This window comes from Uloborus diversus, chromosome 3 (genome assembly GCF_026930045.1).
Source record: "Uloborus diversus isolate 005 chromosome 3, Udiv.v.3.1, whole genome shotgun sequence".
In the NCBI taxonomy this organism is placed as follows: Eukaryota; Metazoa; Arthropoda; class Arachnida; order Araneae; family Uloboridae; genus Uloborus; species Uloborus diversus.
The window spans coordinates 114,928,628-114,942,413 of NC_072733.1; positions in this window are offsets into that span (position 1 = coordinate 114,928,628).

A 13,786-nucleotide genomic window follows, 5' to 3' on the forward strand; every position below is an offset into this window, starting at 1 on the left:
AAAATAAAATAAAAATAAATAAAAAAATAAAAAAATAAAAAATAAAAAAAATAAAATAAAATTAAAAAAAAAAAATAAAAAATAAATAAAAACAGCTTCTGGTGGAATCCATTTTAACCATAGCGGTGTCTTTACTCCCTTTTTTGACACCCAATCTTTATAAGTCATGTTATGCAAGCTACTTGATAAATTGTTCTGAAATAAAAGTGACCCAATCGAAATCCGAATTAAGCATAACTAAATAACAATAATAACTACTATATGGTGACTATCTCGAAACTTTCTTATATCTTTCGTATGAATTCTCGTATTTTATGTTCAACCACAACTTTTAAGTTTCGCAGTCATAGTGGCACGACTTCCAGATTGGCACGATTTACTGTCTCGGCGGATTTTGTCCATGAATTTTCCATTTGCAAAGAATAAGTAGGGGAGTGTGGGCAAAGTGAAATGGTTAAAATGACTGATCTTTTTCAAAATGAACAAATCGGAAATTGGTTTTAAAAACTACAGCACATAAAGAAAGAACATTCTATTTTATAATAAAACTTGCTTCGAAACAGTATTTTTAATTTTTGGCAGTAAATTTGAGTTTTTAAAAAAAGTGGAAAATTTTCACTTTTTTTTTCATGAGGCAAGTGAAAAATTAAATATTTTTCTCATGAAGTATTTTCTATTCGATTATAAAATATATTTTTGATCAAAAGAATTAGTGAATAAGGGGTTGAATGAATAAATTAATAATAAAATGAATAAATCAATTAAAATTTGAAAAAAAAAAAAAAAAAGAAATGCGCGAGTAAAAGAATGAATGAATAACAAAATAAGTGAATAAATGAATAAATAAAAGAATTACTAAATGAAATAATGTACATCAATTAACTAATAAATGAAAACGTAAGTGATTTATGTTAAATGATTGAGTGAGTAAATGAAACAAACTATTTCACTTTGCCCCATCCACTTTGCCCCGTATGTACTTGATTAATTGTAAAATGTATTTAAAATACAAATAAGCTTAATATAAACTAAATTAATACTGCATTTAACATTAGAAGGTATCAATTAATATTAAAAATGTTAATAACAATAACTTAATCATTTTATAGTAACAAAAATAATTTGTGATTTACAACAAAATATTACAATATGAGTATCATTTTTGGAAATTGCCTGTATCATCAAATGCTTTAATCTTCGGCGGTATTTTTTTCCTGACTGGAATAGACTACATATGGTACTATATAGTTAAAATAATACCAGATAGGTGGAGCTAAAAGCAGAGAGAATATTTCACCTTTTCACTTTGTCCCGCTATTTCACTTTGCTCCATGTTCCTCAACTTGGAAATGAAAGCAGAATCAAAGTTTAAAATCCTTTCAAAAGCTTTGATTATATGCTGAAATCAATTACAAGTATTTTATTTCTTAACCAAGAGATACCGACAACAGAATTAAAAAAAAAAAATCACTAAGCTTTGCTGATCGTCTGCAACAAAGATATCGCTACTAATCACGTGAAAGGGAGTTTTGTTTAAACTTTGCTAGAAAAGTTTTTCCTCCGATTCTATACAAAAATACATCCTACGTGGAAAAATTTGTTCTTTCAATCGATATCAATGTTTTAAACGTGCAATTATGTTTTAACGTCAAAAAGCGCGGAAATATTTTAGGTAGAATCCATGTCAATTCAACAAGGGGCGTAACATGATGGTCTTGGAATTTTTTGAATTTAACATATGTTAAAATTCATAAAAAATTAAGAAATACGTTTTTTTTTTGTTTTACCCCCCCCCCCCCCCCCCCCCCCCTAAAAAAAAACCCGGACCGAGATACAAGCCGCCAAAGATGGCGGTCCTGTCATGATTTCTCATTTGGGATTTTCGTCAAAATTTTTAAAGTCCATTATCTCAGGAACGGTAGAATCTTTTTTTGTTGCGGTTTATTTTACTTAAAAGGATATTTTTCTTGTTTGAAAACATATGCAACATTTTGAAATATGTGCTTTAGTTGTTTTCCAGTCTTTTGAAAAAAAATTTAAAATATTTTTTTGATTTTCCACAAATATGTCAATTTCAAAAGTTTTCACTTTTTTTACAGTTTATTAGTACCACTGAGCACTACGTTCCCTGAAAAGGAGAGCTTTAACTTTTTCGTTTAACAGATTTTAGAAGCATTTGAAAAAATGAGAGTTTCTAAGGAATTCTTTACGTAAAGGCAGACCTGAAAGTTCAAAAAAAAAAAAAAAAAAAAACTCAACAAGTGGCAAGAGAACACTTTTAATTAAGCTATATAGCGAAATTTTCATTTTGAGTCTCCAATTTATCCAGAAATTTTACTTTTTATGAAAATAAGGAACGCGGCCTTCAGCCGATTCGTTGCATTTCCCCATGCTTCCCAACGATTCTTCAGCGCATCGCTGAAATAATCGTTAAGCGCAATGCCATCTTGTTCTCGCTAAATTCAATATCCTGGATAAAATGGAGACTCAAAATGAAAGTTTCGCTATATGACTGAGTTAAAAGTGTTTTCTGGCCTCTTTCTGCAAAAAAAAAAAAAAAAAGTTCATTAAAAACCCTCCTTCTTTCAAATGCCTCTAAAATCTGTTAAACGAAAAAGTGGAAGCTCTCCTTTTCAGGGAACCTAGTACTCAGTGGTATTAATTAACTGCAAAAAAAGGAAATTTTTTGAAATTGACATATTTGAGAAAAAAAAAAAAATATTTTAAACTTTTTTTTCAAAAGAATGTGGAAAAAAAAAAACTAAAGAACATATTTAAAAACGTTGCATATGTTTTTAAACAAGAAAAAAATAGTCTTTTAAATAAAACGAACCGCAATAAAATATGTTCTACCGTTCCTGAGATAATGGAGTTTGAAAATTTTGACGAAAATCCCAAGTGAGAAATCATGACAGGACCGCCATTTTAGCGGCCTGCATCTCGGCTCAGGAATTTTTTTTTCGTCAAAACAAAAAAAGCGTATTTCTTAATTTTTTATGACATATGTTAAATTCAAAAAATCGAAGACCATCATGTTACGCCCCTTGTTGAATTGACATGGATTCTACCTTTAATTTTCTTCTGAATAAACACCTCCGATAATAAAAATACTACAAAGATGATGCCGGACTTGATGAGATCTTTGTAATGGTTCAAAATGTTTGATATCTTGTTCAAACCCTAAATTTCGGCACTATTGTGCCGATAATCCGAGAAAGTACTTAAATGTTTCCACTTTTTTTTTTTTAAATTCAAGCTGACTATCACTGGCGCGAACGATGACAAATCTGAACCCCCCTTGAAGAGATTCCAGCCAAAATCAAATCAGCACCTGTTTCCCTTTAATTTCACCTGTATACCTTTTTTTTTTGAACCCTTGAAATACTTTTTGAGATATAGCAAATGATTAGAAAGAACGCTCAATTGTAACAACTCCTCTCGAGCATGTCGTCGTCAAAAATGAATCTGGATCTTACCTTTCTCAGGCGTATTTGAATACCAAATTTTGTCTGAATCCTCGCATTACTTTTTGAGAAAACAATGGTCAAAAAATCGAGAAAAAAAAATTTTATTTCTCCATCCTTCTTAAAAATATTGGCTCCAAAATGAATCAGAGCCTTGTTTCCTCTAAGGTACTATAGACCAACAGACCCCACTGTAGACCAATTTTTATCTGAAGCTCTGACTTACTTCTGGAGACAAAGCAGTCACGCTTGATAAGGAAAACCTTCGATTGCTTCGGTCCCTTGGAAAAATTGGCGCCAAAAACTAATCAGTACCAATAACCTTGGGGGTATATATGTGTATCAAATTTCGTTCGATTTCATGAAGTACTTTTTGAGTGGCCAGAAAAATAGATCACACACTAACAGACAGACGCACTCCCCCCCCCCTAAAAAGAAAAAAAGATTTATCATACTTCAAAACGTGTAATTATTTTTCAAATCGAAAATTTTCACGATTCCAATACTTTCTTCTCTACATTAGCTATAGGAGAAAATAATAGACTTTTTTATAGTATTAAAATAGTTATAAAAGAGATATGCCCTTATGATTCTTTCTTTACAACTATTTAGATGCCTACTTTAGTGATTAACCCAAAAAGATTAAAAAAATCTTCAAATTAGAAATTTGTTTTGCTCAATTCTAAACTTGCAAAAGTTGGTTTATTCTTTTTCATAGCAACATCTTGGATTTTAAAGTGACAAAATATTGAGTGTTTAAGTAAGTGCATTCCGTTCATAACGGTCTGGATAAAATTGGCGAAGAAAGGTTACTTAAAGGCTACCATTTCCACGTGTGTAAGGAGAATAGCTCGGAGCGCTAACCGACAGAGAGTTTTTAGGATCAAGAGCAATTTATTAGAAAAATCAAATTCTGAAGAGAATATAGATGTTTGAAATGTGAAAGCCATACAACTAAAATATTTAAATACAAGCAATTTTGCATCAATTCATCCAGTTCAATCTTGCTTTTAAAATACAGCAATTCATATAGGAGTATTGCTAAGAGTGCTAGGAAAATAGCACGTGCTTAATACCGATTGAGAGTTTTTGTCAAGAGGAATTTATTGGAAGAAAGTCAATTATGTAGAAGAGATAAATATTGAAATAAGAAAGGTATATAATTCAAATATTGAAATGCAAGCTCTTGTAGTTTTTGCTAAATGAGCCAAAATCCATTCCTACTGTTCCAATTTTTAACGTCATTCCATCTAAGACATTCTTTGAATCACTTTCATTGCATAAATAAATCTTTTCACGTAAAAGGAAGTATAATAAATAAATAAATAAATAAATAAATAAAGGATCGGAATACGGACAAATGACCATTACCTTATTATAGTGGGGCTCCGATAAGTTGAGCTATAACCTAGAAACTGTTTACTTCTGTCCACGAAGTTCAGAGAAAAGGAGCGTGTTATTACCTCGGATTTGAGTTGGAATACTTTTTCAAAATACAACTAAGAAAGTAACTTAACTCAAATTGGTTCCAATTACCCTCCCCTATTGCCCCAAACGGAGGTACATATTGTCAAGGTCATAGCTCAACTTATTAGAGCCACACTATAGTCTTAAAATGTATTATATAACGAGCGAAAACGAAATAGAAATTACTTTTAGGAAACTTCACAGCAATTACATAGGTATAATAATTAAGAGCGTTGCGCGAAAGTAAATCTAAACGTTGCTTTGGTTACTTCGTAAAATTTAATTTAGTATTTTTAGTAAGTTATTTTGCCTAAACTAATCAGGACGGGCGATGAGTACTAAAGCCAATAAATAAATCGAATTGAGCGCGGAATCTTTAAAATGGTTTCCCTGCAATCATCGCGTTAAATTTAAATGAAATACTTTCTCACTATCGCAACCGATCAAATCTGCTCAGACTAATGATTTCGCTGAAATGGCCTCCATCCATTCAAATGAAGTTTTCTCCCTCGTTTGACGTTTTAATGCAGTACTGTCCTTCACTCGACAGGAGTCTCAGACGTGAAAGGACACACCCATAATAAAACAGAGTTTGGCCTTTTCTCGAGTCTATTTGGCAAAAGTCAACTGCGTACTCGCTCAGCTATTAGAAAAATAAAATATTTATAAAATTAGTTTTCTCGATGCGAAAAATATCCCTGGAAAAAGGGAAGGTGTCTGAGAGTAAAGGAAACGATAGGATTTAGGTGCACGTAGCGTAATTTTGTGGTTTTGCTATCTATAGAAACCAGAAAGTGACAAGATAAATTGATCAAATGATTATTATTTTTACGAATGAATGCATCGCTCGCTGTTGGCAAGAGTGACTCATCTTAAAGAAAGAAAGACTTGTAAATCTTAGGTTATAGGCAAAACTGCATTATTTTTTTCCGCTATACTAAATTACGTGCAAAACATTTATGATGTGATGTTTACTGGTTGATTTTTGCAGTCAAATTTAATAGTGAACAGTTGAATAGAAATTTTTTAAAACTAACTTATGGAATTTAAATGATTTGTCATTATTGTTAATATCGTGTAAAGGGGAAAGTAAGGAATGTTGCTCGTTTGAAGAAAAATATGAATTTTCACAAAAAATAAATATATTTTTAAACGAATTGTAACTATAAAGCCCTAAGAACAGTTTGCAAACAAGTAATTTGCATACAAGTTTCAAAATTTTCTTTTAGCTTTAATTTAACTAACCCACTGATTGAGCGGTAATACCAGACATGGTAAGGTAATTGCGCTTAAAGTTAGGACGAAACAAGTACGAGAAAAGTCATGTATGTAGTTATGTGGTCTGCTCAAACCCCTACATCTGAGGCAGTGAGAAGCAAAGGGATGTAAGTGGATATTTTCAAGTTTTGACTAAAACGAGTATAAAGATTACGTCTTAGGTAGGCTTTCATTGAATTTTTTTTCTAAATCATGCTATACAGCAGCACCTATCAGGGCTACTAGTACTATCTCTTGCCCCAAGACAGAGGAGGGGTTCACCTACCATTTGTACTGGTTATCTCCAAATTTTTAATTTTGCCACTTGCATCCCTTTGCTTCTCACTACCTCATATGTTTACAGCTTTTTATGGGGAAATGATGGTAAAACACACACACCAATTCAAACATACATAGCATTTTTTAAAACTGCAAAATAACAACTATTGACTTTTTTATGAGAAAAAATATTTTTTAAAAAATAAACCAAATATTTTTTAAAAATATTTATTTTTGTAACTTATGCGTTCAACTGCATATTACATAGAACACAGAAATTTCAGTTTTTGGTGCCAAAACAGATGTTAGAAATGTTTTATCGGTTACTTTAGGTTATGTACATCGAAACAACATTACTTCTAGTATCTAGTTATTTTCAGAACGGAAAATTTTTCATTTTTGACCGAGTTACGAAGAAAACAATAAGTACTAGGCGGTCATCTTTGACCAGCCATTTTGAATAGAAGCTCACATGGGAACTAAGGGGACTTTCCAGAACAACCAAGCGAACTGACAATCCAGCGAATCCTGAATTAAACACTAATTTAACTAAACACGAAATTAGTCTTTAAAACTAAACATTCTCAGTTACTTTAGATAGTAGTTTATAGGAGGCCCCGACTTCAAAAGGTTATTAAAAATTTAGAGATCGTATATAATTAGTTAGGTTTTCAAAATAATTCATCGTATAGTAATTAAAATCAGTGTTTGTTTTATAATTGGGTGTTTAGTTAAGTTGATTTTTGTACTGGAATTGTAAAATCAATTTCATTTCTAATCTTGGGTAGGAAATAGTATGTAAGTGTAATCGGTTCTTTTTTGCTTTTTAGTTCCTTGGTGTTTTTTGAAGGCGGTTTTTTTTTATTTAAAAGTAATTTATTTTTTGCTTTTTAATGGTGTCAATATAAAAAAACTTCATAGGATACAGTATGTGGTACATGACGTTGAGGTCTTTCTTACGCGCATGTTGAGTAAGAAAACGTCGAGCACATGAGTCTGAAAACAACTAAGATGAGTACGATAGAAAAAGAAATAGACTACAGCGTCTCGGAAACTTCCGACGACTGTGAAGAAAGGCTTTTTCTAATGTACAACTATATACAAAATTTTTTTTGTCTTCATTATTATTTCGACTTTATCAAAGTTTGCTTTCCGAAAGCAAATGCACGAGTCACTAAAAGAACAACAAAAATCACTTAAAGTTTAAAATTGTAAATTATATTTCACATCAATACGTATCACACAACGCTCGATAAAGCTGTTATAGATTTAGGAAAATATAACTTTGTGAAAGGACGAGTATACGTAGCTCTCAGCTTAGTCAAGACTTGAAGTAATAGCTCGATTTGATTTAGAACCCTTTAAACTTTTAACTAAATCTCACGAAGAACGAGCATTAGTAGAAATGCAACAATTGATACTTCTCATTAATTTCCGATGAAAAGTATAGACTGGATTTAGTATTTAGTTAGAACCATTTAAATGTTTACGGTTTCCCAAACTACAAATAAACTAAAAATTGCAAGTCGTAAAATTGTAAATTATAAATTGTAGCATTGTAAATTGTTAAATTTTAAATTGTAATTTATGTTTCACAAGAATACGTGTCATGTAACTCGTGATGAAAGTCGAATGGTTCTTCAAATGCCCCCATTATAGATGACGATAAAAAATTCCACTAGAATGAATTTTATGTTTGCTTCAGAGAATACTTGATTCAAAAATTTCATTATTATTACTCTTAGTAATAACGTTTTTTAGTACTTTCTTTAACTATGGGTAAAGAAAACACATACCTTTGTTTTATGACATTTTTTTAAACAATGGGTTTTATATTTAATCGTTCGTGAGGGAAATTACATGAAATTAATTGTTTTTTACCTATAACTTTTCTCTAAAGAACAAATAGAGAAAATCAAAGATTTGGAACCTTCGAGTAAAGTTAGACCACCTCCTATCCACTAAAAAAAATCCACTAATAAATCCAAAAATGAATTTTTCCGCAAAGATTGCTTTTTTCGTTATAAATCGTTTTTACAGACACTTATACAAATTTCTACGACGCATTCAATAAAAAACTATTTAATGCACATATCTCCAAATTTTTTGTTTCTACATTCATTCATTTGCAAATTAGATGCAAAAAAACCAGTTGTACCTTAACTTTTTGAGGCCAGTGTATTATAACATATCCTTTTGGTAAAAATACTTACATTGTCCCCTGGGCTTCATCTACTTCCTCTTATCAAATAATTTCATTGAGTGATTGACTGCTATTAAGAAAAAATACAAAAAGCTAGCACATTCGGTAACAACAACATTTTCAATTCTTATAATTATATGCACTTCTTTCCAAGTCTGATGGCACAAAAACTAATCAAAAGATTGGATTTCCTATTTTCTTTTTTGAAGAGGTTTTTTGAATTTTCCAAATCCCTAACTACCGTCGATGTGGAGTCATAAAAAACCTAAGGCAGCTATGCCGCGTTCTCCGAAGTAAAGAGCTGAAAAACCTATTTAAATGTTTCGCTAGGTTTTTAATGTTAGTTTAAGTGACGACTGGGGATTTTATAACCAAGATAAAAGCGTTAATGTGCCGAAATAAAACAATTTATTTCTTGTGATATTCACAAATGAGGTAAATACAAATTATACATAATCAAAGAACATTTGCCTAGCAAAGCTCTTTCTGATAAGGAAAAGTTGAAATTTGCTTTTTTTCTTTGAGAGCCATTTTTAATGTACCCTTTTTTATCTACTTCTATGCCATAAGAATGGTGCAAATCAGTTTGGTCTGTTTACACATGCATCAAGGAATAAAATGCAGAGCCACTATGATGCGTAACGTTTACAATTTTGCTCATTGTTTACGAATTTTGGAACTGAAAAGAGATAAAAGTTAGCTTTTGATACAGATTTTAAATAATCATATAGGGATTTAAGAGGGTATTTTTTTCGTGCATAGTTTCAATGTTTAATAAAAATAGTAATGATAATAATAACAAAAACCAGTAATGTCCAGCACATTGTGCATCTAGGACCATGGCATCAGAGTTTGAGAGCTACAAAGAGCTTAATATACGAGTATAATTGGGGGAAAAAACTCGAATAATTAGAAAATAAATGTCAAATAAAATGGAGGATGCACGTAAAATGTTTTGGAATGTTTCAGGAGCTCCGTTAACCATACAAAAAGTGAAGTTTTCCATGTTTGGCTAGAATGCCAATAACTCTGTACTTTTAACTTTAAAGTTAAAAATAAGTCTTCTCCTTTGTGATTTGTTCCAAGTCATGCCTACCTCATTAAAAGGGTCAAGCTTTAAACTACATTATGAAAATCACTCACCTTAAAGGTAAATGAGGCTTACTAAGCATAGTTAGTTTGCAGTACATAAATAATGTCCAAAAAAGTACTTCAGTCCACAGTCATAAGTTTCTTTACGTTCGCTCTGTAGAAATTTTCGTTAGCGATTTGAAATTCGGCAATTATGAACATCGGAGCTGTACTGGTCCGTGTTTGATACATTTAGAGGGAGCCTTCGCATTTCGAATCAAGCAAAGCATTTTGTATGACCATTGCAGATTTTTTTTTTTTTTTGAGACAATAACAGTAGATGGATAGGACTCTTAAAATATCCAAAAAAGAATTGAGCAAGACTCTTTTTTATCTTCAGTTACAGTCTATTAAAATTCAATTCAAAATTTGCCATTTTGATCAAAAAATCAGCGAAACACTCGATTTGAAATGGGCACTATTTAAAAGATTTTTAAACCTATTCAAATAATTTTTCTGAAAATAAACAAGGACAAATAATATATCATTCAGATATCATTTCTGAAAATTTAGTTGAATTTATTGATAAAGAAAAAAATATTTTTGTGGTGAAAAAACTGCATTTTTACTTATTTTATGATTTGTACCCCAATGAAAAAAAAATGGAAGACTGAAATCACTTACATGGTAGTTTTACTGAATATTTTATTAAAATTCTTTGATGCATACAGCCATGGAAACCAAATTTGAACTTTCGAAAGCTTTCAAAAATTAACGACTTTTGAAATGAGATGATTTCTCAAAACCCTTTTTTTAAATATACAAAAATTTGCTTATTTAACCGCTTTTACTGCTTAATAAGTGCATATCCACCAAATCCCGTGCTTTTGATTTGAAAAAATTTTATGATTTTTTGAAAGGAACTTTATTGCCCATGACATAAATGTAAAATTTTTTTCTAATAATTTCATAAATTGAAATGCTGATAAATATATCAGAATTTCAGTGCCAAATAGTTACCAGAATAGTGTACTTTATCAGTTACAGTTAAAATCTCAATGACTTCGTAATGAACTGCTTTTGATGATCGATTGTGATTCGTCTACTTGTATAACTCTGCCTAATTATAGTAGAAAACTGCATTTGGCAACTGTCTGACAATATTATTTTTATAACTTTCTGATATAATAGTTACCTTTAGTGACTAATTTGGTTATTTTTTATAACCATCTTCAATTATTTACATCTGTCATCAAACAGGTGAGCTTCTAATATTCTCTAGCTATAGTTGGGTTTTTATTTCATAGTTAGCACTTATAAATAAAAATAATCAACCGAAGTAGGGTCGAAATATTAAGTAGAAACGGTCACCAACGACAGCCCAAATCATGTAATTAAATTAAACCTTTCGAAATGCATTGTACTGCTCTTCCTGTTTGGGTTGTTTCTCCTATGTCATGTTGAGTTGCACGTTGTAGTTAAAAGAGAGGAATTTTGATTCGTTGCAGCACTTAAGGATGAATGCATAACTTTGGAAAGAAATAAAACAAAATAAACTGATATAGAAACAATCAAACTAAAAAAAAGAAATTAAACTGTAACTGATCATGCACATTATTGTTGTAATTATTATTCCTTAATACTATATATCAGACTTTCAATTAATGAAGATGATTAGAAAGATCTTTCGATTTTACACGCACGTCATGGGCGATAAGGTCACTTTCAAAAATCCAAAAAAGATCATCTAAGCACAAATACATAAATCGGTGGATATTCACTTGTTTTGCATTAAAAGGAGCTGAAATGAGCCAATTTTCAGATTTAAAAAGAAATAAATAACAAGGTTTTGTAGCAATCTTACTTCCAAAGTCGTTAATTTTTGGATTTTTCATAATTTCAAGTTTGATTTCGAAAGCCGTCTGTCGAAGCGGCCTAATCTAGAATAAATAAATAAATATATATATATATATATATATATATATATACACACACACAGGGTGTTCTGTTTTAATCTGCAAGACCTTTATTTTCGCAAACCGTTAGTCCTAGATACTTCCAATTGAAAAAATGTGCAAAACCAGATGTAGAGTTAAGATGTTGAAAGTTTGAAGCAAAAATAAAAAATGAGTCAGAAAATACAAAATTTAACTTTTTATGCAGATCCTAGGTCCCCTAACTAATATTTAGAGAAATAATCTCCGTTGAAAACTATTACTGACAGAAAAAAAGACATTTGTGCGATTAAAACTCAAGAATATATTCCATTTCAAAGTTTTAAGGGACCATAGAGAAGATGAGATTGGAATTTATCGCCCTTTCAGAGGAATGACGTCGTCAAAGTAAGAAAAACAAGGTATTTATATTTTTCATGGCTGTTCAAAAACAAATGCAAATGTTATGCCGTGATACGCAAAAACACACTACAAAACCTCAAACAATTTGAAAAACCACAATAATGCACACGTATAACTTTAAACACTTGTTAACCGCTATATTTTCCCCCAAAAGGTATTATTGACGGCGAGTGAAAAATGGTGTAAGTCATAAAACGCTGCGTTTCATTTCTCGGTGTATATTGGTCGGACAAATTTCAAACTTTTTGTGTTGGAATTATTTTTTTAATGGAGATTATTTCCCTAAATATAAGATAAGGGAAATGGGGCTCGTATAAAAAGTTAAATTTTGTATGTTTTGATTTATTTTCACTTCAAACCTTCAATATCTTAACCCTGTATCTGATTTTGAACATTTTCGCAATTCGAAGTATGCATCTAAGACTAACGGATGCGAAAATAAAGGTCTTGCAGGTTAAAACGGAACACCCTATATACAGTATTGTGGCAATTAATTGGGAATTTTTTTTTTCGCTTTATCACACGTAGGCGAATGAATAAGCACTCAAATTCAACTCAGAGTTCAAATGGCAGTTATTTTCAAACTAGTGGTTGTTTGTACGCATCAGGTAAGTTGCAGGCATATAAATTCTTCCGCCAAGTGGCTAGAAGTTGGCAGTGTTAGTTGCTCGCATGCAGTGGGAGTAATTAGAGTCATAGATTTGACCTTGAAACACGTGCTAAAGTGATGGCACTTACAGAACACACTTTTAAAACGTTAGAGAAAATAGGCAAAATATGTGGAGTGAGTAAATCAATTGTCGGGAGGCTATGGCTGCGGTTTAAGACAACAGGAAATGTTGGAACCAACCGTATTGGAAAATAAACCGAAAAAGATCAACTTAAGTTCGTGACGACAAAATTTTACATCGAATGAGTGTTATGAATCCTCGATTAACTAGTTTTGATCTGTACAAGTCCATGGTGACAGCTGGTGTTGACATTGCACCTTCAACAGTGAGATACAGGCTTTTAGAACGTGGGCGGAGAGCATGTCGACCGTACAAGAAGCAGCTTCTCACGCCCGTATGAAGAAAAAAAGTTTAGAATGGGCATGGAAATATAAAACATGGACTGAAGGAGGACCGGGAGAACGTTTTATTATCTGTGGTTCAGGGATTTAGATCCAGGTTTGTGAGAAGGAGCAAAGGAGAAGCTTTTCGTCCGCACCACATTAATCAAGCACCCAAATATCCACCCAAAAAGATGTTTTGGTGTTGTTTCTGCGTTTCAAGGATACGCCCGTAGAAGGAATGATGAACAGTGCCAGCTAAGAATCGATATGGACCCAAAATGTGCTTCCAACCATTTCTAAACTTTGGCCGAACGGAGATTACGTTTTTCAATAAGACGGTGCGATGTCACACATTGAAGCAAATTTTTAATTTCTGCTCTAAAAACAAACTTACCGTACTGGGTTAGCCTGGAAACTCACCGGACTTAAATCCGATTGAAAATTTGTGGGCTATCGTTAAGAAACGTCTTCATAAGTTTGACAGTACAACGATGGAAAAGCTAATTTTATCCGTTTTCGACATATGGTATAATGACGTTGAAATTAAAACTATGTGTGCCAGGCTAGTACATTCTATGCCAAAACGTGTCTGTGATGTTCTTAAGTCTCGAGGATGTCATAATAATTCTAAGTT